The sequence below is a fragment of the Rhipicephalus sanguineus genome, chromosome 5 (genome assembly GCF_013339695.2).
Source record: "Rhipicephalus sanguineus isolate Rsan-2018 chromosome 5, BIME_Rsan_1.4, whole genome shotgun sequence".
Classification (NCBI taxonomy): Eukaryota; Metazoa; Arthropoda; class Arachnida; order Ixodida; family Ixodidae; genus Rhipicephalus; species Rhipicephalus sanguineus.
Window position 1 is genome coordinate 16,276,372 of NC_051180.1, and position 24,133 is coordinate 16,300,504.

Here is a 24,133-nt window from a genome sequence, read left to right on the forward strand (position 1 = left end):
AGTGAGACCGACCTTGATGCTCAGGCCGTGCTCCATATCGGGAGATCGCGCGGGGGCGCGCGCCACGCAGGGACAGACCGTATACCTAACTAACCAGCACTCGTCTTCGTTGGCACGCGCACGTATACTACCTCCGAAGCCGCGAGCGTATAAGCGTGGGGTCGTTAAGTGGACTGCTTACTCATGCACAAGAGCGCTGTTAAAACAGTCGAGCGCAGCAGTGCCATGGCCTCGAACCGCACGCCGAAGCGGCGGCGGCCAAATTTACTCCGCGGGTGAGAGAGTGCGCGCGGGTGTCAACGGCGGCGAGGGAGCATTATTCTGCACAGTGTACGTTTTTTATTGGCGTCCACCCGCACGAAGACTACACCAGCGGTTCGTCTTCCTTCTCTCACTTTTTTTTTTTTTGAGGATCCACATTACGTGTTCAAGATGTTGCGAGGATATCACTCCCCAAACTATAGAACCACCGCTGTACACTTTTACATCAGCTGTGCTCTTCGTGGAACAGATCATTTAACAAACGTACTGAATGCAGCCGCAAAGGTCGCCTGCAGTGTTGTCCAACAGGCGAGAAGGTTCGACCAGGGCAGTCGCATTGTCAAGGCTGTTTTAGTTTCACAGAATCAGAAACAAACAAACAAGTATATCTTCTTAGATTCAAGTACGCCGCTTGGAAGGTAGTACATGGGCGTGCCAACGAATCGAGTGCTGCTTAGTTAGGTATGGTCTGTCCCTGTGTGGCGCCACCCCTCCTCCACCCTCCCTATACGGTTCATACATCTTATCCAGCTGACTGGCGTGGCAACAAATGAAACATTTGTAACACTGCTTAACCGCAAGCAGTGGTCATTAGGCTCAACTCAGTTTCCTTAGGCACATTTTATTCACGTATAAACACAAAGAGTACGGAAGCAAAGAGGTATTAGAGAGCCTCATGAATCTTGCAGTAACGCTACTTGCTGTTCGTTATGGTCATCGCTGCTACAGGGTAGTCCAATAAAAGCATATGGCACTCGGCATTCGTTCGCTTAGAAGAACATATCGAATAATAAGTATGGACCTCACCAACCCTTTGCAAACACCGCTCTTCATGTCGCAGAAATTATAATGAGCGCCCCAACTCGCGTCGCAGGTATACTACATACAGAACTTAAGGAGCGCACGAATTCCCATCGATATTAACCTAGCTCTTCAAGGTCAAGTTATAAAAGAGGATGCCGAATAATCAGCATTCATTAACAGACGTACACCTTTACGATGCCCGCATATACAACATAGCCAGGCTGAACTATAACATACGAGCGACAGTACTAACTACATTGTTCCCTGAAGGTATACGAAGTACAAGAAACAGTTAGTATTTAGCTTCGCATTACTCATTTACATGTGTTCAGAAGTGCGCCGATCAGGGTGATCAGGGTAGAGCGACCGCCCCGGATAGAATTGGTAGAGCGACCGTCACAATCTCCTCGTTGGAATGACCATGTGCTTGTCAGAGAAGTCCTTGCTCCTCTCTCAGCCGTCGCGGCCTGCTGAGTGTCTCGCCTTGCAGTTGCATCACTTCGCCGACACTCAGACCCCCCTCCGCGAGATACCTTCCAACAAGATGTCATGCGGCAAGAAGAGGGAGAGAGAGAGCAAACGAGGCCGGCCAGGTGGCGCACAAACACAAAGCCAAGAAGTTCAAGAGCATGCGTGGTGCGTCCTTCGCAGAGGGCGTCGTCGCCATCGCCGCGTCGCCAGAGACGAGAAAGCGGCGCTATTTCCAAGCTCCCGTTTCTTAATGTTCTTCTCCGAGGTGGGACAGGAGAGCGCAACGCCACGAAGACGGAATGGAAGGCGGCGCTTGCACGAATTGGGTGACACAAACAGCTCGCTAACTCTTCTGAGAAGAGCGCGCAGCTAACTCTTCATATAAAGCACCCGTGTAGACGCGCGTTTGAGAGAGAGAGAGAACAAAACCTTTTAATGAAAACCAATGGTTTCCTCGATTGTGGGAGGCGACGACGGCTAGTCGGCCAGGAGCCCCTGCTCCTTGGCGGTACGACAAAAGATAGTGCGTCACTTATTATTTACGTTTATTGCGCGAATTACATCATCAAGTGATGACGGTTACTCCTCGTCGCTTAACGTTCGTAAAATGCATATAAGTGTCAGCGGGAGCAATTCGTTAGGTCACACGTGTCTTCTTGTACTCGGGAGCATTAGAGTGTTGGCAGGTCAGTTGGCTTCTTTCTTTAGTGTAGTGCATGTTTGCGTGTACTCCTTGTCGTATTGACGTTCTAATCTTTCCATCCTTGGACCTTATGTAGAAAGGAAAGTGAGATGTCCGCATAAGTTCGTACCCTTAGTTTTTTAGCCTTTCGTTGTCTGGTACCGTTTCATGGCACAGTTTTTTTTTGTACGCATACAAGATATTTAACATGTCTGACATAGTTACATAATCATTGGGAGGTAACGCTATTCTTTTTTTTTTCTAATCTAGCCGTTCACAGAAGCAGCGCAAATCAATGGGTTCTTGCTTGTGAAACACTGCGCTGTTTTCAGCTGTTATGCTGCTGGAATTTGTCCACAGATGTCAATGTTTTCTTCAGTGACGTCAGGCTGCGAGAAAGTTTATTGCATGCTATAAAACCACTTGCTGGTTCATGTCCTTCTACTTGTTATCAACGTGTCGATGCCATATCTAATATAAAAGAAATGGCTTCATGAGTCGTTCGATCACAGTCGAGTCCACGAGGACACCGCCCGCGGACTTCACTGCTATACCATAACTAATACCCTGCAAGATTTCGCGTTCTGAGTGCAGTAGTCTCACAATTGGTCACATTGCAAGAGCGAGGACAGCTAGCTGCGAAATTGTTGCAAACATCCAACTGTCCCTGAATGCTAAGTTGGTCACATCTGTCGAAAATCACAACAAATGGCATTACATGCTTTGCGGTGCTTACCGCCATGACGTCTATTCATGTCATCCCTCTTATAGACATCACGTAGACAGTTTGGTTTGCCTCGCTAAATAATCGCATTCCAGTCACTGCGCCATTAGATGCGTATCGAAGCGCCATTGCTACATAAGCGGCCGTGAATGCGAGTAATCTATCTTCGAGTGTGAGTAAGTAAGAAATACTTGGAAAATCTGCACGGCTACCACCATTCGCATCACATGCTCGCAAGGGGCGCTGCGGTGGAGTGGTCGCTTCAACGTCTGTCTACACTTTTGGCTGAACATCTGCCACGCATACTTGATTGAGGCAGAATTAAGCTATCTATACTGCACCGGCCGCTTGGATACAAGGTCGTTTTTATTACTTGCACGAAGCGGGGCTGCCGCGATGATGGAGCGTAGCAGCAACACTGTGACGTTGCTGCGGCTGGCTCTTTAGTGAAGCGACATGCAGCCACTTCTAAGTCATTCAACTTATCTACGACATTTTCGTAATCGACTGGGACGCAACTGTAGGAATGGTGCTTGCGCGACAGAGTTCTGCACACAACGGACTGCTTCGCGCGCGAGAGAAGTTGCTGGCAAATGACGACCACCTGTTGCAGCTGCCTCATAAGAAGACACCCTTTTCGACCACGCGAAACCCACCACGTACGCTGCCTGCGAGTACACAGACGTACCCAACCGTGAAAGCAACGACACCGAGGCAGGTGTATACACCAAGTAGCGGACGAGGCAGCAGCCGCCCGCTGCTAACAATCTGCAAGCAATGAAAGTCGTCCCGAGAATACACACGCACATATCTCACATGTGGAATCGATGTACTGGCTGTATTAACTCAATGCATCGTTGTAAGCACCACACCGACGAGGCTGAAGAATGAGACGAAACGAAGGGCGAGGGCCCTTCCTGTCGAAGGATGGCCACTGGCCGAAGATGCTGTGAGTAAATACGTATGCTTGTGGGTGCGGCGCGCTGACATTTGGCGTCACGTGAGTGTTTCCGTTACCAAGTGTGGTGTACGAAATGCATTAGCTTGGCAGGATTTGCAAGTATTATTATACGCGCGCGATAAGTGGGAATGAAAATAGTCAGATAATCGATAAGTTAATGAACATAAGCAGTCAATAGTGGAGACGATGTCGGTGCATTGCGCTTAGTATATTCCTATTCGAGACAAGCCACCACAGTGTTCAATCTACGTCATGTTTGATCTTAACTGTTGTTCTGAGAAAAAGAGCATTCTTTTCTTAGAAGCCTTTCCAAGAGCGTTCGAAAACAGACCTTCTTGCAGTGAAGAGACTTCTAGAAGACAATTTAACGAATGCAACAGACACTGTCTTTAGCTGGAAGCTGATGAACTTTGATATCAATGTCGAAGGTATTCACCTACCATGATATGATTGACCAACCGTGCGGCTGCCACAATCATATTACTTGCTGTAGCTGGCAATTGTGATCGGTTGTTATAAACGCACAGCTGAGCGTATGGCGCAATTACTGACTACGCATCTCATGTTTACACCTACGGAAACAAGTTTGCGGCGCGAAAGGAAAGCGAACAATGGGCACGGTCTGCGTAGAAGGTAGCAGCGCCTTTCCATCCATGTGTCTCGATCAATCATGCGTTGCGCTCTTCAATCACAGCTCGGGTGGTCGATGACTTCGCCGCTTTCGGGTCGCACCGTGAACGCCCCCCCCCCCTCCTCCCCCATCGCTGCAGCCGCAATGTTTAAACAGCGGGAGCCGCATCGGCAGATCGTCGCCGTGGGCAGACGAGACACCGTGTGCGTTGGAAAAGGCCGTCACGTCGTTTGTTTGCGGTTGCGGCCGTTGTCGACGACGGCTGTCGCCCTTCGTAGGCGGCGATTCCCGGCAACGACATGCGCGACAGCTGCGGTGCCATTCGTTGCACGCAGACTAAACAGCGACCACCTCCTTGTCTCGTTGAATTATTCCCCCGTTTTACTTTATCTCCGGTGCGCTGACCCTTTCTTCGCGTTCGCTCGGCGCTGTACGACAGCTGGCCAGATGTCATGGTTGAACGCAGCCGTCCCCTGCAAGGCGACCGCGCGTGGTTTATATAAGCAGCCGTTAATTAGTCCAGCGTGGTGCTCCATGTTGCTTCCGTTTTCTCACGACTTCCATGAGTTCAGACGTCTTCTCAACCAACTCCAATCTGTTTCCGTTCAGCAGTGTCTACGTTATGCTTGCGGCGCGTGAAAGTTTACGCGACAGAGCTAGCCGAGAAACCAGGTACCCTTTGGCTCCTACGGGCGGACGTCGTTATAGCAGCGGACCACAGATTGTCAAGGCGAAAGTCTTAGATGCCTCATCAAACGCGAAAATTCACCGTCGGCGTCAACACGAATGATGCAAAAAATAATCATCACGTATGGACGTCACCACATGACGTCACAGATCGTCAAAATGTATGACGTCATCATGACGTCACTATAATATCATATGACGTGACGTCACGTGTCACATGACGTGATGCTACACGGATCGATACATCGACTGGGAAGAAAAAGATGGCTTTCGCCTTTGAGTCACCTTAGGCGATTCATATGGGAACCTGTGAGTTTGTTTTTAAAAGCGAAGCCATATGACTCGGATTCCGAGATTTACTTGTGTGCGTCGACCTAAAATACGGGTCGATGCCGAAGACAGTGCAGTCAGCCGCCTTTACTTGCACACTACCAGCACTTGTTAGCGCTGACTAGTGTTAGCTAATATGAGCTTATTGTCTTCATTCAATGTAGATCCAATCTCTTCATTGTCTTCATTCAATCTAAATACAATGATTGAGTTGTCTACCAAAAGAAAAACACAATGCATGTGTCAGAACCACGTGACAGATAAAAAAGGCATTGTTCGAACAATGCCAGCGGATTGCAACTGTAGTATATGAAGCAAGGATTGACATGGATTGCTCAATCGTTCCAAGGCTACGTCACACTGCTGTATTGGATCGCTTGCCGACCCACATTCATAGCGTGGACCGGAGCCCTTTATTGTTATCATCATATGAGAAGAAAAACAAAACAGTGATTAGGTGCTTAATAAGATGGCAGAACATTAGCCACGTAAGTGTCACCGAAGTTAAGCACGAAAGTTCATAGGCTGGTGCAACCATCCACGGTGGCTCAATACGCCCTTTTATAGCGTTGAGCACGCCAGTGAGTTCGATAACTCTCCACAGCATCCACCTTCTGACGCGGCCACAGTGCGATCACGCTCATGTGACGTGCTACATTACGCACCCGTTAAACAGCCACCGGTGATCGGAATTACCGCAGGCCGTCCAACAGCTTATCTCATATCGCCTTTTCTTTTTTCGGACTTTATACTATATGAATCAACTACATAATTAACAAGCTGAAAAAGCACGGCTTAGCTATAGCACTGTGGCGTGTAAAAGACATGCCCTTTTGCCCGCTTTAGCAGCTGAGGCCATAGACTTTTAACTTATTACGATACAAAGAAAACGGTGCTTCCCGCTCCCTGAACCTAAGTGTAATTTATTTATGGCTTAACAGCCCCAATTCTCTTTATTACTCAATTCATGCACGCATTCATCTGCGCGGCAAAATCTCGTGAAGTATATACGGCAGTTCAGCGGTATGGACAACAGCTGGATGATTATTTAATGATCCGCAATGGCCGCGTTAACTTTAATGCCACTTAATCGTTCTTGCTTCGGTTTAAAACGCATGTACGTGAATTCTGTGAAGGAGGTATTTTCCACCTCGGTTTCGCTGCAACATCGTACGCTTATAACGACAAAATAAGCATAGTAAATGACGCGAATTCACAGCGCACATGCATCTAAGCGTTCCTCCTTTTTAGGTGCTTACCCAGTGTGACTGAAGAATTGTTTAGTAAGGGAAGACTCATGAAAGCACGTAATCAGTGCGCTGACAGAAAGGAAGGAAGCAGTAGAGACTAACCCTTGCAATAAGCGCATAATCTATATAAGTATTTGCTTCATAAGAAAGAAAGAAAGAAAGAAAGAAAGAAAGAAAGAAAGAAAGAAAGAAAGAAAGAAAGAAAGAAAGAAAGAAAGAAAGAAATAAATAAATAAGAAAGAAAGAAAGAAAGAAAGAAAGAAAGAAAGAAAGAAACGCGCGCTGGGCGAGTAGACGCTAATGGCAGTGTGGGAAGAGAAAGCCTTGAGAGCGCGCATCGCGGAGCCCAGCCCTGCAAGCGGTTGAGGCGAAGCTTCTAGACAAAACACAGCCGGGTTGTTTGGGTGACGGCCGCGAGAGAGCGGCCGCTTGCAAGTGTATACCGCATACGCCTGCTTCGCCTCAACCGTGCAGCGATGTGGTAACTGTACGCCCCGTCAGCCAATCGGGCGGCTGCGTTCACGTGGTTTAGTTTAACCAGGTCAACTCGGCCCGCTCTTTTACCAATGGCGATAGCTGCAGACGCGGCAGCTAATTCGTCAGCCAATCACCAGGGGTTCTGCAGCGGGAATAGCACAGTGAGTCAGGGTCCCTAGTGGAATGACTCCAGTTCGAGGCTAGTCCCTACACTGCACGGAATTACTGAGACATCACGTTGCGGTGGGTGGCGCGTGTATGCACGAGCTCGTTCTCCCGCGTGGACCGCATAGATACGTCATCGGATTCAGCTGTGGAGCAACGGGAATTTAGAAAACAGAACAAAAAAAAAAGGCTATGTGAAGGCGAGGGGGACTGAGACATGTTTGCGACGCGGCTGGAATTGCCACAAACGTTGCTGACAGTCAATGAAATGTTGGCTTCAAAAGCCGCGGTGCCGAAACACGTCCGCGCTCGGCCGTCCAATGGTGACGTAAGTTCGCCGCGCGAGTCTCAGTGCGACATTGTGCAAGGCCTTGTATGGAACTTCGCTGGCCTCGGGCCGAACGAAACATGACATGTTGGCATTCGTATAGACCTTGTGTGCGGGTATACACCTGCAAGCAGGCGTGAACGAGAAGTATGGAGACATTCGGTGAATTACTGCACGAACGGCGTGGAAAAGTACCGAACAGTTGCTGACAAGGTTGCGAAATATTGCTGTTGCAACTTGAACCAATGGCTCTCAAACACCAGCTGCGAATTCCGATAGCGTTTCAGTGGAAAACAAATACACTAGCGTCATCTACGAAGCTTCAGTTTCCGCAATCCACGTGTTGGACTGCGAGTGAAACGATGGCGGGTAGAATTCGCTTTTATGGCGAAAGCGGCTTTCGTCAATCTCGACGCAAGATGTGTCGGAGGCTTGAAATCGCTTTCAAACGAAATAACAAATGACGATAGTGTGAAGGTGACCTTTCGTATATTTAAGAATACATGAAATAGCTCGTCTTAATTCGATCAACTATATAGTTGCTCAGGCTGGCATACGCCCTAACAAGAATTCGTTTTTTTTTTTTCTGTTCAGCTCTTGAGCTTTTAATTTTCTGGGTTTGTTTCCATTTTGATAGGATTTATCAATGTCTCTTTTATTTGCTAGTGAACTTCGTTTTCAACGTAGTTCACTAGCAAATAAAGCCGACTACTCTTGCTGACCGTCACTTACACGTTGGGTATATAGAAAGACAGCATCAATGTCTAGACAAAATAACTCGGGTGTTGACCATACTTCTTTGCGTATTGTATATGAAAATAGCGCAACATATGGTGGGAAAGGGGTAAGTGTGGATAGGAAAGAAGTGCCATGTAAGGTGGAGCATTTTTAAAGGCAACACGTTGATATGCTGCCCTGCAAGCTATAGAATGAACGGGTATGGACAGGCATATACCCATTTCTGATAAATCCGCGTCGATTTTCGGTTTAGCTTCGTGTTACACATGGGTGAGGAATTTTTGTTGTCCTTTCATGTGGGAGGCAATGTTGACGGCACGGCGCTTAGAGGATAAGCTAAACCTTGTCGACGAGGCATGGGCGGCGGCATTAGCCAACTGCCAAGGTCGATTGCAACTGCTTTCTTGTCTGAGAGAGCCGCCCACCTCGGCCTTTCGCGCTGTTTCGCACTATAAGCGTAACCTGACTCCACCTTGCGGGCTTCCGCAGAACTGACTGGCAATATTCAATGTTACGTTGCTTCGAATTGTCAATTACTTCGCCCGCAAGCTGATATGTGCTACAGTAAAGTTCATGCAAGTGCCATTTTAATATCGAATGAGTACCTTGAAGTAAAGAAAATAACAGACAAACAAAAACTCAGCTCTTTGGCTCAGGGGCTTATAGCGACAGACCCGGCGAGGCGTTGGTTTGAGGTTCGAATTCCAAACCCAGGCAGATTTGTTCGTCAACTGGGAAACTTTGTTTGCCACATATGTATGGATTTCCTTGTAGCTTCTTACTACAAACGACTAGATGACCAACTTTTTTTTCCAGGCGCAAACTCTAAAAGTTCACTTGAATTTATTGATAATATAATAATTGGGGGGAGGGGGGAGGTTGCGTCCCAAAACCACGATATGATTGAGAGACGTCGCAGTGGAGGGATCCGGAAATTTCGCCCACTTGGGCTTCTTAAACGTGCACCTATAAGTTGAATTTATTGACGTCCGTTCTCAGCAAGGCTCCCTTCAAGCAGCAGTGCTGCTTCCTTTTGGTACATGAAATACCGCTCATTTACCAATATCCATCAGGAACGATGTGTAAATCAAATGTTGCACCGGGATGGTGTCCCTCGCGTAACTCGCGCACAGACCGCACTGAAGCCGTTAGCGCTGCCATCGCGACCTGCGTCGAGAGCTGCGTGCTTATCATTCGCTAGGGCCGACGATGCATGAGTCAGGCTCGCCAAGCACCAAGAGCTCTCAGGAAAAAGACGTCAGGGCATCTCCCTTTGGCCCCGGTGGCGCCTCCGCCGCAGCGCGTCGCTGACAAGCGCTGAGCCGCCGCGCATTTGGAGCGCCCGCGCAGATGCGCGCGCCTCCCACGAGCTGCGTGCGTCGGCTCTATACGACGGGACAGCTGCTGTCAGAACCGAGGACGCCTTGCCCGCAGCCTCAGCACTATTCCGGAGCACACGATTCGCACCCGCAGAACTTGCGGCATATGGCATCAAGGTTTGCGCGACCTTGCCGAAGGCTACTAAACGCACTAAGATGTAAACAAGTGAGCGAACAAACCGCGTGAATGCGGGTCACAGGGCCTGCATGCAGCGTCGACGACTCGGTTGCTTTCCATCGGTGATGGCAGGTAAAGCACAAGAACGCTTTACTATACCAAGCTTAACTTCTCAAGAAAAACGCCTGTACAACACCACGATTAAGTTCAGCACTGCACAGATAAAAAGTTCGAAGTTTCTGCGCTCTCCAAAACAAATAGAGGGGAGGGATGCATTGCTCAAACAATATTTGTCGGAACTCTTATCTGGATTGCCACTTATGCGCGGCTAAATCATTCCCAACCACATTAAGTTAAGAAGAGATTCACCGGCCGCGGTGGTCTGGTGGTTATGGTGCTCGACTGCTGACCTGAAGGTAACGGGATGAAATCCCGGCCGCGACGGCCTATCCCGGCCGCGGCGGCCTGATGTCGACGGAGGCAAAATGCTGGAGGCCCGAGTACTTAGATTTAGGCGGCCCTTAAAGAACCCCAGGTAGTCAAAATTTCCGCAGCCCCGCGTCCCTCAATCATATCTTGGTTTTTAACGTAAAACTGCGACAATTATTATTATTATTATTATTATTATTATTATTATTATTATTATTATTATTATTATTATTATTATTATTATTATTATTATTATTATTATTATTATAAGTTAAGAATATGCGAGCTAAGGGTCAATTGTTGTATCTGTATGGGCGCTCAAGAACACTTGAAAACCGAACAAAACACACGACATCGAAGGGCACGGAGAGCTTCTCCTTGAAAGCGAGATCTCTGAAATATATGCCACAGCAGGGCGCTATCACGCGAGGATTTTTAGGCGCGGGCGTTCGAAGAAGCGTTTCTGCACTGGCCCCGTTTAGCCAGTCGTTCGGCTCTTCGAAGGCTCCGGGCAGGCACGGACGCACCGACGGCCCAGGACGCCCCCGCATCAAAGGCGTCTGAGTGGAAACGAGCGTGTGTGCGCGCACTCGCGGCTTATCTCTCCGGTCGCTTTTACGATCACCCCGATAAGACTGCCAGCAGCTGCAACAGTCGGGCGTTATCGACTGAGGTACTACACGTGGCTCGTTCGAGTCACACCGATAGTCAAGCAGCGCTCCTCTTTCCTACATAGTTGGCCGTGTGCAAGCTGCGAAGATAACGCCGTTCCCGCCCTCTTCGTCGAAAGACTCCGCGATGGAAACGAAAAACTGCGCGTCTGAACGTGATCTGCCCAGAGTTCCACGACGAGCGCTTTCCGGAACCGCTGTATTTTTATGACATCCACGTACTCTGTCATATGGCACGCATGGATCATCCAGTAGCCATTTGGCAACGCGGCACGGCAGCGTGCCGCTTTTCATAAAGTCAGCCCCCACGCCTCTGGCTTGAAAGCAGACAATCTCCATATCGTTTCTTGGGAGAAAGCACAACTGGGGAAAAGCTTTGTGTACCCCGAGACCAATAATTTCGACGCTATCATCATTCTTAGAAAGTCGAAATAAGAGCACGCGTTACATACAGGCCGTCCGGAAGTAGCGAGGTTCCCTCAATCCAGAAATCTCATTCATGCTTTCTAACGCCTTCCAGGGAACTGCAGAAGGCTGTGTTCAACACTACGAGCCTAACCTGCGCCAAAGCAACAATCCTTCAACAGGCTGCATAAACGAAACAGTCATGAAACACGATTGACACATGGGCTAGACCGCACCTATCTTTGGCTTTTTGGCGTCGGGAGCGAATCAACATGCCACTCGCGTACCGTGACAGCCTGCGCCCGATGATCGGCAAATATTTAAAATACGTCAGCGCTCTGTTCTTTGTGGAATGCGTGATGCTCTGTCACAAGCTTCTATGTTCATTTAGAGAACTGCCAACCAATATGAAGCTCCAGTGATCGTATTGAGGTGACTGATGTGTAAGTTTTTTTTAAAGCTTCCATGCTCATTTTGATATGCCAATAATAATAACAATAATAATATCTGGGGTTTTACCTGCCAAAATTACGACATGATTATGAGGCACGCCATATCGGAGGGCTCAGGCAATTTCGACCCTCTGGTGTTCTTTAACATGCTCCGACATCGCACCACGCGGCCGGGATCAAATCCGTGACCTTCGGGTCAGGAGCCGAGCACCATGTATAACCACTGTATCACCGCTTTTGATATGCTGGGAAGTGGGTTGTGTGCACCACCATCATATATATATATATATATATATATATATATATATATATATATATATATATATATATATATATATATATATATATATATATATATATGAGAGAGAGAGAAAGAAAGCATTCGGTTGTTCATGTAATAAAGAAAAGTTTTCTGATAGGAGGACGCTAAACAAAAAGAAACAAGCGACGAAGCATGTTTATTAGCACAGAGGAGTCAGTTGAGCCATGTGTTCTCGGTGAGTGAGGATCGTATTGTACAACGAGGGTGTTCTAGGCCATGATGAATGGGTCCCAAGCGGCCCAAGCCTTCGCGCTAAACTTAGCACGGCAACGGGCGTTTTGTTTCACTACCGTACTTTATTCACTTCTTTTGCATCTCCGGCTTGTACTTTTCACTCCAAGGCTAACATATTATTGGTCCACGCCTCTCACCCCTGTAATCAAGCAAACTTGTACTTCTGTAATAAGCGGATTATTTACGCGGACAATAATAATAATAATAATAACAACAGGGTAACAAGCTGTAATGAGAAAAGTGACCGGATTTGTGTCGGCAGATAGCACTGCGCATTCACTTTACGTTGCGAAATGGCACCCCTTTTCACGGTGCTATCGTATAGCGCAACACGCTAGGCTCTCTTCTTTTTTCTCCCCTTCCTCCTCCCCCCGTGTAGGGTAGCAAACCGGGTACAACCTGGTTAACCTCCCTGCCTTTCCTTCGCTTTTATCTCTCTCTTGTCCATTTTTAGTTGTATACTTGCATGTACTCTGGTTGCCATGACGATGCATACACATCCACTGCGCATGAACAGCTCAAGATAGCTAGCAGCTGTTTACAAACAGCCATCAACAACCAATAATTCCTATAATAATTATAAAATGAGACACTGCAGGCTAAGTGCTTTCGCAGTTCAAAGACGGGACGTTTTTGTGCGAAGCTTTGTGCAACAGCTGGTTAACTTGTGGTACTTGCTTGACCACAGCATAGAGATGGCACAATTAGGAAGGCAACGAGGTGGGACCCAAATGCACTGACGCCAGCTTCACCAAGTGCACAAATGTTAAGCGGGTGTTAGTAGGTCACGGCATCTGCTGGCGCGACTGCACTCTGTGAAGTTAATATACGCTACAGCACAGTGACGGCTTGGGCAATGTAGGTATGTACATATACCTCCTTGGTACACATAATCCTTGCAGAGGGAATAGAACGCAAAAGACGAATGTCAAAGAAGAAGAACAGGCAGAAGCATAGTGCACTGCCATATACCATCAGCGGAGTGGATAAGAAGTGTCATTATGGCTAGAATTTCAGCGGAACGGGTTTGATCAGTTGTCTGTCGTTACCCCGCTCACCGGAGGCAAGCACGCCCGTTATTATCTGTTGCTACTGACGCACGTCGCATCCTTTGAGTCTTTCGACATAACGCCGTTCGAGTGGGATGTGTTACCTGTTTCTTTTGTAATGTCCGAATATACGATGTCACATTCCGTGGAGTAAATACTGCGAAGGAAAAAGAAATAATAACGTAGCTGAAGCTGGTAAGCTCGTTGTCGTAAGTGCGAATCCCGGTAAGAGAAGAAGCTACTTTCTTTCCTCCTTTTTGTGATTTTCCCGCAATAGCTGTAAAAAATAAAAAAAGTCTGCTCGAATTTCGTTGACAATGCCTAATTCGTCCTCTATAAGGATAAAAATGTGTGAACGTTCCAATTCATGTTTTTAAGGCACGTTCGTGTGCCATTAGAAGTCCTCAACAGGCACGACTTGTAACTAGCTGACCCAGTGACGTCAGCAGCTATTCAGTCGAATCGAACCAATAACATCTTGAAGAACGCTAATGCCGAATTATCGATCATTCTCGACTCACAACGACACGAATTTCCGGAGCGAAGCTGATTTTCTGTCACGCTGCTGCAAAAGAGGTTATTATTAGACATCGATTTGCGAGACGTCGGCGTTGTTCCAGTATCCTTCCGCGTTTCGTAAATGAAGCTCAATAAGGCTAAAGCCATTGTTGAATATACACTTGAATGTCGTTTTCTGCATAGTTTCACGGGCTTCCCCCCATAGAAACGAGGAAACCTCCACTGCCGTCATAGCGAGCAGTGCGAAGCACTTGAAAGCGCAGATACGGTACAGTAAATGTCATAGATGTAAGCTATATCACGAGCACGCATTTCGACAGTTTGTACAGGAAAAAAGGTTGCGTTTAAATGTAATCTTTCATATCGTGCATAACGCTTTACAAACTATAAGCTTGATTTTTTTATGTTTTATATTGCAGTTCTTCCTTGGAGCTTGCGATTGCGGAAGCAAGGCTATATATAACTGCCTCACGTAGCGGTGAATTCGAGAAATCAGCGCTACTAACAGAAAAAAAATAGAGGGGGTCGCATTCACGAGAAGCGGATGCGTTTTGTTTTTAAAATCCTTCCTCGGAGGCAGGTTATTTTTGCGTTTCTCAGCATTCGTTGTCACCGTTAGCTCCCATAGGCTTGCGTACCCAGTATACACGAGCTACCGCTACGCCGAACGAAATAAGCAAAATTGGTGCCCGTTCGAGAATCGCTAGTCACGAAACCTCTATCTGTGCCGTTTTTCTGTGCTCTTTATGCGTGTAGGCTTACTACGCGTCATGCAACCCACATTATACTCGGACTGATGTCCTTTATCTAACGAGCACGCCTCCCTCTACCATGTTACATGCGCCTGCCCCACAGTGCAAGCTGCCCCTAAGTTCCTTAACCATACACGTGCGTAGTCTAGCCGCAGGTCCTGCTCAATAGCTCGGATCCGAACGATCAATCACAGCTGATGCCACTGGTGTAACCAAGGGTGGGGGTTCAAGACTCCCCCCCCCTCCTCCACCATCCCGAAAATTTTCAGTTTTCCACGTCATACCAACACACGCAGGAAAGGATGATTGACCCCCCCCCTCTCCTCCCCCCCCCCCAAAAAAAAAAATTCTGGCTATGCTTTGGCTACGTCACTGGTTGATACGACGCACGCGAAATGCAACGAAGGCCGCACGAGCCCGGCGCTGAGTACCTCTCTCTGCTCCGGTCGAAGACATCTACCTAACATTTTTATTCAAGAACCGTTACTTCCACGTCCTCCTATTCTTGTTGCTTTAAGGCAAGCTGGCAAATGTGCATTCCTCGGCTGATAAACCGGCTCTACCTTGATCGCCGTACACAGGGTTAGCACCAAAGGGATGCGCAGGCCCAAGCCTCGCTATCATTCAAACCTAACATCACCTCAAGTCGCGGAGTTGCGGCTCTTTATTACTAACAGACCCCACGCGGCAAGATAAGCCACGTGCGCGTTGTATACGCGCAGGGGAGAGCGCGACGCACTTACGTACAAATCCACACGCATACCGTGCACGGCGAAGGCCGGCGCGGCGGTGGCAACGGAATGAAAGTCCGGCGCCGCTCGCCGTGACTGTGGGGCGGCTCGTTATGCCGCCGTCGTGAGGGGCCCGCGGGGAGCGGCCGCCACGGTGCAGGTTCGGCCACGCGGTCTCACCGCCGCCGACCTCCGGCCCAATGTCAGACCTCTCTCCTCCTCTAGCGACCGGCTTCGGCGGCCGTGAAAGCCCTCTACCTGTCAGGTGCGCGTATGTGAGCGCGCACGCGTGCCTTGCGGGTCAAGTGCGGCTGCGACGGTGGCAAGACCAAGTCGCCGGCGATGCACTCACGCACGCCGCACTGGCAGCGCACGCCCACTCGGTGGTCGTCCGGCTGGATGTCTATAGACTATTTTGCTGATAAGTTTCGTTGCCGCCATATCGGTGTGTTAACCTTGCCGTTTTGTATCTTTAACAACTAAACAAACAGTGTTACGTTAGACATACACGCTTGAAAAAGCTTGGGTTGCTGCATTCGACGTTTTGTGTCCTTATCAATTCACGCCGCGATATACAAAAAATCAGAAAACATTTGTCTAACAGCCCAAGGTGGCGGTGTCCACATGTCTTACATAAAGTCGTCTATAGAGAGCTCTCCAAAACCATCGACTCGATATCGCTAAGGTACACACACATACAAATGCACGCACGAACGTACATAAAGTATGGTTGAACCCCCCCCCCCCCCGCCGCCCGAAAAAGACTTCTGGCTACACCCCTGGAACACACTTTTGCTGCATGCCATTGTTACGCGGTCTGTATCGAAAAGAAGTCGCTGTTCAGAAGACGGCGGTGTCCGATGCCGCGGTCTATGCTGCTGTCATCCTGTGAAATACTTCAGTATATAGTAATCACTCAAGTTTTGTTTTCTTTTTCTCTACTGAATATTAGTAACCAAGACCGCTCATTCACATAATGAATTGCAGCAAAGTTCAGGAATTGCTCTTTCCTTCTGTTGCTTTTCAAAACTCGAAAGCAGCTCAATTTCATGCGAGGATTCGTGGCACCGATGTTAAAAACCAAAACAAGCACTGCACAGTTAGGCATAAGCTGCGTCACATACAGAAATAAATTGAGATTCGGTGTGTTAGATTCGGATACGTAAACCGAGTAGCCGGACGGAAGTTGTTCGTGACAAGAGTATGTTTTGACGGACTATTGTGTCATTTGTTTTGTATTGGCGTAAGAAGCAAGATATGTTTCGCATGCAGATGCGCTGGGTACCAAATCCAAATGATTTTGCTCGGCGTAACGTAATTCACTTTTTATTAGACCCCACGGCGCCCTATAGCTCTTTCAAAAAATGTCACAGTTTCGCCTCAAGGGCGAAGCAATGAATGCGATAGCAAGAAATTGGAATGTCACAGGAAGAACTGCAAGCAGCTAGAAACTTGCTGGGCGCTGCTCTAGCACAAAGGACGCAGGCAAGGCGAGTGCGAACTAACAACTGTCACAGTTCGACACTTGCAGCGCACTGCTCAAACACAAAGAACGAGGAACAAAAAGAACGCACAGGTATTCATAGGACGGGCGCGAACTGTCACACTTCCTACTTCAACTAACCCCTACTTTGGCTCTTCTAGCTAGCAGATCACTCCTTTCGCAAACACTGCCGCTGCAGCGAGCAAAATGACCTTCGTGCGGTCTATAGCTTCAACGCAAACTTTGCGGTGAAAGCACAAGACGTACAAAACTCCTCCTCAAGAGATAATAGTGCGAGCACGGCCGACCACGCCCTGTATGTCAAAGTACAAGTCGAAGGCGCACATCCCAACTCTGGCAAAACTCTAGACAGTTTTAGAATTGGGGACCCAAGAAATTTGCGAGCCACCAGGATGCATGCGCAGAACGCAAGCCACTGTCGGACTCTTGCGCTCGCGTTGGCCAAAGACCCTGCAGCGCCTTCCTCTGAGTGGCGAACAAAACTGCAGAGCGCGCGACCTCAAGAGATGAAATAAAGACTGCGCTTGGCAGTGGCACGTGAAGCCACGGCTCGCGTCCCCTGCGGGCGTCGATTCTGGTCACTAAGATAAAACTTCATTTGGCTCGTGTTGGTACATATTCCTGAGGCTAAAATTACAGCGCAAACGCACTTTTTTGTCATTCTTACTTCTTCTTTACTTCTTTATCCCTGCACCCATGTGAATATGATTTCACGTCTTCGCGTATCTAATACACTGTCATCCTTGTTAGACATTTTGGTTTAGAGCTTTTGTTGTGCGCGCATGTGCGGTAAGGTTGCCTTGAGCTTTATATGCATTGGCGTATAAAAGAATAAAGCAGTTGTTACTCAGCGCTCGTGCCGTACGTTTCTTTTCTTTGTGGGTGTCTTGTGCGTCTGCGCCGTAATTTTGGCCTCAGGATTCTGGCCGCGGTTAACATATATACTGTGATTCTGGTTCAGCCGTCTCGGTTCTTCCCTCCTATGGCATAAGTCTACAAGAGCCAAAGCGTTCCCACTAGCTCGCGCCACCACGAGCCACGGGACGCTCTTCTTTTTCCCTAGCCGACTGGCCACGACTGGAGTGGCGCTACAACCCCAAAATAGAAAACTAGCGTGGGTAGCCAGCAGTACCACGAAAACGCAGCGCGGGCAACGATTCAGCATGGCCTGTGTCTCGCATAATTTTAATTTTGTCACGTGTGCCGTCCTGTTCGTTTGTATTGTGCCGTTAGTACCTGGAGAACGAATGAGGCATGGCGTAAATGGCCGATATTAAGGCGGGAGATATTCTTCCTTCGCTTTACAGTAGCTTTGAAAGTAGCAACATTAATAGAGCTTCTCTGTTTGTTTCTTTATTTCTTTGTTTCGACACGGCGTCTTTGCACAGTGCGTATGAGCCGAGATACGGGTTTTCTAAATTTCGTTATGGCCGATAATAACAGTATGCATCCTCTCAGTGTGGATAAAAGAGAAATAGATGAAAAGAATAAACGGTGAATGCCAAGCAAAACAAATTATAGCAGGCAGGTTTCGGCCGATAACGAACCAGCTGACCTCCGGGGCTTCAACAATGTGCCGGACCATTACTAAGTGTGGCGTGACGCCTTGTGCGCACCGGTGAGGGGCGTCAGCTTGACAGCTGCATTCATTACATGCCAAGGACTTGCGCCGCAGTTCGCGGCGTCCAGTTTACGTGTGGCACTGACAATGGTAAACGGACTTCGGCATTGAGTCACGAATGCAACCGACCCACCGGTATCATCATGGTATACAATGAAGCCCACAGAAATCGGAAAATGGAATAGGCATAATAACGCGGCGTTGGCGGTTTCAGTCGAAGCGTTACCACAACATCTGCAAGGTGTCACAGCGTATGCGTTAACGCAACTGGCCAAGCTTCTAGTTTGGTGAACATAAGAATGCGAGGCAGGCATATATATGTTCAACCTCCCTCCTTCCCAGGCAGTAATGAAGTGTAGATCGCTTGGCCCTGGCATTTCCTGGGAACGATTTTCAGGGATGATCAAGTCACACAACCATATCTCCCAAGTCCTGGCTGTCCAGTACGCCCGTGACAGAGCTAGGAGGCTTGACCTCCCGGTCCCAACATGGATTAGCCAGGCAGGTGGCAACACCCTGTACACGACCTGTATAAAGTTCTTTCCGTCCATCCAATGCGGGACAGGCTGTGAACCTCACACTTTTATGCCCGCATGGCGCGCCTAAAAGGTTCTTTCTACTTCTATGTTCTCATAGAATGTCCACTTGTAAACTGTAAAGTAAGTTACAGTACCTCGCACAGCGTTTCATATATAGTGTGCATATAGTGGCTCTATACAGTGGAAAGCTTGCACATACATTGGTCCCTTATTTCGTGGAACGTCGAAGCGTGTAATAAAATGGTGGCTCTAAGAAACTCCACAGTACAGACCGGAGCTTAGTTCTTATTTTGTGTTATGGAGTTTCATTATTTTAAGAATAGGGCATCCCAAACGAAATTCCAAGGCATTCCAAGCGATGCAAGATGTATACTTACGTTCTAACATAGAAAAAAAAAAGTGCTGGAAAGAAGCGGTGCATCTTTTTAAATCGCCAGTATGAGGCGTATGCAATGCAACGTATTGCCATGGCGAGCTTAAGAGAAGGCATCAGCTCCACTTCGATGGGGCGGCATCAGACTATATAGAAGCTGTACGGCGAAATGCAATCTACGACATAAGCATATTAAGGTGTCTGGAGCACGAGGATTTCGCAAGCGGAGGCCGTAGCCCGTGTTAACGCAAGTTTCCGGGCCTCCGTGAACACGTATAGCGCTTCCTCTAGCCGGCCTCTATAGTCATTCGACTCGCTGTCCCATCCACTTTATGAATGACCCGACATATGAGACAACTTCGTATTACTCTGCTCAAACACGAGCCAATCGGACACCGCATTAACGCCGTGCAGATCGCGGAAAGAGAAAATGAGATTAGATATTGGTCGTATATGGCAGGAGTCTCAAACACAGAAGGGTGTCTTGCTGGGCGAGTTGGTACGATAACATTATTAAATGCAGCGCTATCAATTCAGATTTATTGAAGAACACACACGCATATATACTCCTGAAAAACAAACACGTGATCCGAAACGAAAATAGGAGTATTAGTGATTGGAAATGAGGAAATATTATTCGATATTATGCAACAGTATTGACGGCCTCGCGACACATGCTTCAACAAACTTGCTGATAAAAAACGCTCTGTCTTTTCTTTTAATCTTGCGGGCGAGAGATTGAAGAGGCGTTTTTTATCAGCAAATTTGGTGAAGCATGTGTCGCAAGGCCATCAATACTGTTGCATAATATCGAAATATATTTCCTCATTTCCAAAAACTAATACTCCTCTTTTCGTTTCGGATCACGTGTTTGTTTTTCGGGAGTATATATGCGTGCGTATTTTTCAATAAATCTGAGTTGATAGTTAGCGCTGTATACAGTGTGCTCCTTTTCTGTGTCCGTGTTTTTGGGCTGCGTTTAATGATGAAGTCTCAAACACGCGGCCCGGCCCACACATGAATGTCTTCTTCCCGTATATATAACCGTGGAACAGAACTCTATACTTCAGAATCGGCCTCCAGATTTTAGTTATTCTGGAGATCGGTATCAATGTTCCTCGAATCCTGACGTCAAATCTCCTTCAGAAATAATGACCCACATATGTGATATAGGATGGCAATTCTTTCAAATGGCAACGTTAGCTAACAATTCGCGCAACCACCTACCCCCCCCCCCCCCTCTCCCGCCGGTCTTGCTCCTACCTTCTTCGCTGACCCGGCTATTGTGTGACTAAATTTCGTGATTGCAGCCATGCTGTGGCTGAGGTTAGTTTCAGACCATTGACATACGGCATCGGGCCGGCGGGGCTCTGTTTGGTCGCGCGCGAGACAGCTTGATCAGCCGTCAACTGAGGGGAGAGAAAAGCCCGCGGCTTTCGCGCGTTGCCTCGGCGTATCGAAACACCGGCACTAGTGGGCTGCGTGCCAGGTAACCATCGCGAGTCGAGCATCGGCGTACAAAAACAACGCCGCGGCTTGCGTCTCGATTGCAAAAGGTCGGAGTGCGCTAGCGGCTGTGGAGGTGAAAGAATAACGGCCAGCGAGCTGATAGCGACAGGAGAGGCAGTTAGATAGCGCGCGGCACTGAGCGAGCATATGCTTGCGCTTACACAATTACGCCGACAGCTCCCTATGCCACAGGCGTTCGCCAGGCTATCCAACCTGGGGACAGAGTTTTTATTAAGGAGAACGTTGTCTGTGACCGTTCGCGCGAGTCACACTTCCGAGCGGACAATGAGGTCGACTTGAAGTTAACACTTCAAGTGAACACTGTCTGTAGTACAAGAGAAGCCGTAATTGAGGGCTGCGGTTTGATTTTGACCTCCCGTGTTCTTTATCGTACACGTTAACCTAAGTATATCATCATTATGCTAGGTTTGTTCATGACAGGGCGAAGTCATCTGCGAGTGATCTCCGATTTCCCTGACTTGCGTCACCTGACTCCCATCTTACACCTGCAGTGTTCCTAATTATATCACACCACCTAATTCCGTGACGTACACGACTGCACTTCGCTTCTTCTAATACCCCACCCTGTAACTCTATTACATAGACTACCGGTAATCTTCCCTACGCATTGCATGGCCTACTAAACTCCCTTTATAGCTGTCTGCACCAGTTGGCTCCTCAATCTATACATGTCGTCTCTTAGCGCTTAACGTTACGCCGAACATTCTTTTTTCTTCCGTCAGTCATTACGCGGCTTTTAACCTTTTCTCATTCACCTTAGTATAGTCACATTGTTCCAGCGCAAATACAGAGCCAACCGCAATAATGGGAAGACTCGCGCTGGGGAAAAGGACCTTACTCCAAAAAGCACCATACTACACACTCGCAAGCACACACTTACGTTATTGTATCCCGGCTCCGTCACCGTATGGACTTCATACACAATAACTGCGACCTGAAGCTCAGCAGCCGAATGACGTCACAACTAACTTGCCGCATTGTGTAGGAATGATTTTCCTAATGGTGAATCACGAACTATGTTTCATTGTGAAAAGCCGTGGACGAACGCTACTTGCGTTACAGCCTTCACAATTATGGACATCATCAGCAAGCAGTGCCAAAGTCAAGGCACTGTCATTAACTTACACTGCGGTTTGTTCGGTAATACGAGATAACCACGCGTGTACGTGTAAGCTTACTGAGCCATGTGATGAAAGCCGTGGTTTTGGGACGTTAAACCTCAACAGTTCTTATTATGGTGAAAGCTGGAACGCCGAAGCTAGGACTATGATGCTTTTGAGCTAGTTGTATCAACCATTAGCTTTGTTTATACGATCAGTGAATCCGGCAGGTGCACACCTTGCGTAACTGTCCCGCCATGAAACAACGACAGAACTGCTCTAGAAGCAGTACAGGTTACTCCGGAGTGAAACTAGCACCGTGGTTCAGGATCACAGATGTGATGCCAGGAAAAAGCGTACATACACGCATGTGAAGGCGTATTCAGATACTACACTAAAACATTTTAAATCAACCAGTGAAGCCCAATGATCCTCGTCACTGGTCATCGCTGAAATTAGTGGTTGCTACGAGCACTTCCCAGCTGCTGTAAAAGAGCATAACGGGTTAACGCAGTCCGTGTTATCACACCGCGGAGCTTTGGAACGTTAACGGACAAATGAGAGAAATATGATCTTTCCGCGATGAAGTAATATATACACACAAGAAGAGACGGCAAAAATAAGATAGGGAAAGAGTCACAGGAACAGAAAATCCACTCACCCAGCAACTTGACAGTTGCCAGCCCGGGGCCACCCAACCCTGCCTTAGGCTTAACGCGCCAAAGCAGACAGCCGGGCTGGGACGTCTCGCCGCCGGGTCGCTCGTTACACACACGCGCACACACACACACAAGCCGACGCGCGATGGGGCGCGCCTCTCTCCGTCTCCGCCACCAAGCGTTCCGCCCGTCACCCGGTGACACGTAACCGCGGCACGGTGTATTGCGGAGGTTCGCTCTCTCAATCCGGAACAGCTCTCATCCAGGAGTTCGGACACGGGGCGTCTGTGGGCCTGGTTCGTACGCTCCCAAAACCAAGTGCACGGCGGCGAAACTACGAGATCACGGATGGGGCTACAGGCCCAGCAAGGGCCGAGGAACACAGCAGAGCACGCCCGGCGAAGAGACCGAAGCGAGGCACTCAACGCACGCACGCACGTACGCAACCACGTCAGATCGAGAGAGGGCACCTCGCTCGACTGAGGCCCGAGAAGAAAGTGTGTGCGCGCCGGCTCGACCGCAGCGCTCGCTCGCTCACGCGCGCCAAAGGGCGCGGTCCTCCTCTCCACCTACTCAGACTCTCACCGGTAGGACCAAGCAGCAAAACAAACCTGCCGTTCGTGGTTGCGTGTGTAATGCACGGTAACTCTCGAGGCAGAAACTTCTTTCTCCTTTTCTGGTTATGTACACCTTTTTTATGCTTTTTTATGCTTCTCGTAAAGAACGCTAGAGAGGGCGAACGCCCGCCGTGGAGATAAGGCCCGAAACCAACTGCGACGATCAAGTGGAACTCCAGGACGGGACGCTTGAGCGGAGGGTGAGGGGAGAGAACGATCGTCCCGTACGGGAATCGGAGCTTCGCGTCTGAAAGAGGCAGCGAGTAGTGGAGATGGCGGAGGAGAGAGAACGCCAGAGCAGCCGGTGCGGTGGCGCACGGGGGCGCTGCTGATCACCGAGCGGGCCGATGTGAATGAAGCTACGCCACGGCGGAGTCCATTGGCTCGGCCGAAGGTTGAACGGGGAGACGTCACGCGCGACGTCACGGGACGAGCTGCTGCCACTTCGCAGAATCAGTTGGGAAAGCGAGCGTCTCCTCTTCCTCCGAGGAGGAGTGGAGGAGGAAGAGCAGGCGGGGATCATCATCGTCGATGCTTCAAGCCGAGAAGCCTAGGAGACGCGCAAAGCCGACGAAAAGCAAAGAAACGACGCGCACCCAGTGTCGGCTTGCTCGCTCGCG

The 24,133-nt window shown here is 48.6% G+C and overlaps 1 protein-coding gene across 1 annotated transcript in view; it reads right to left on the minus strand.

The window, feature by feature from the left end:
• LOC119393283 (protein c-ets-1-A-like) overlaps positions 1 to 23,339 on the minus strand; it is a 191,830-nt gene extending 168,491 nt beyond the window's left edge. Inside the window, 1 exon segment of the mRNA XM_037660217.2 lies at positions 22,899 to 23,339. The gene's annotated coding sequence lies outside the window, so the exon portion shown is untranslated.
• Positions 23,340 to 24,133: the final 794 nt, after the last annotated feature.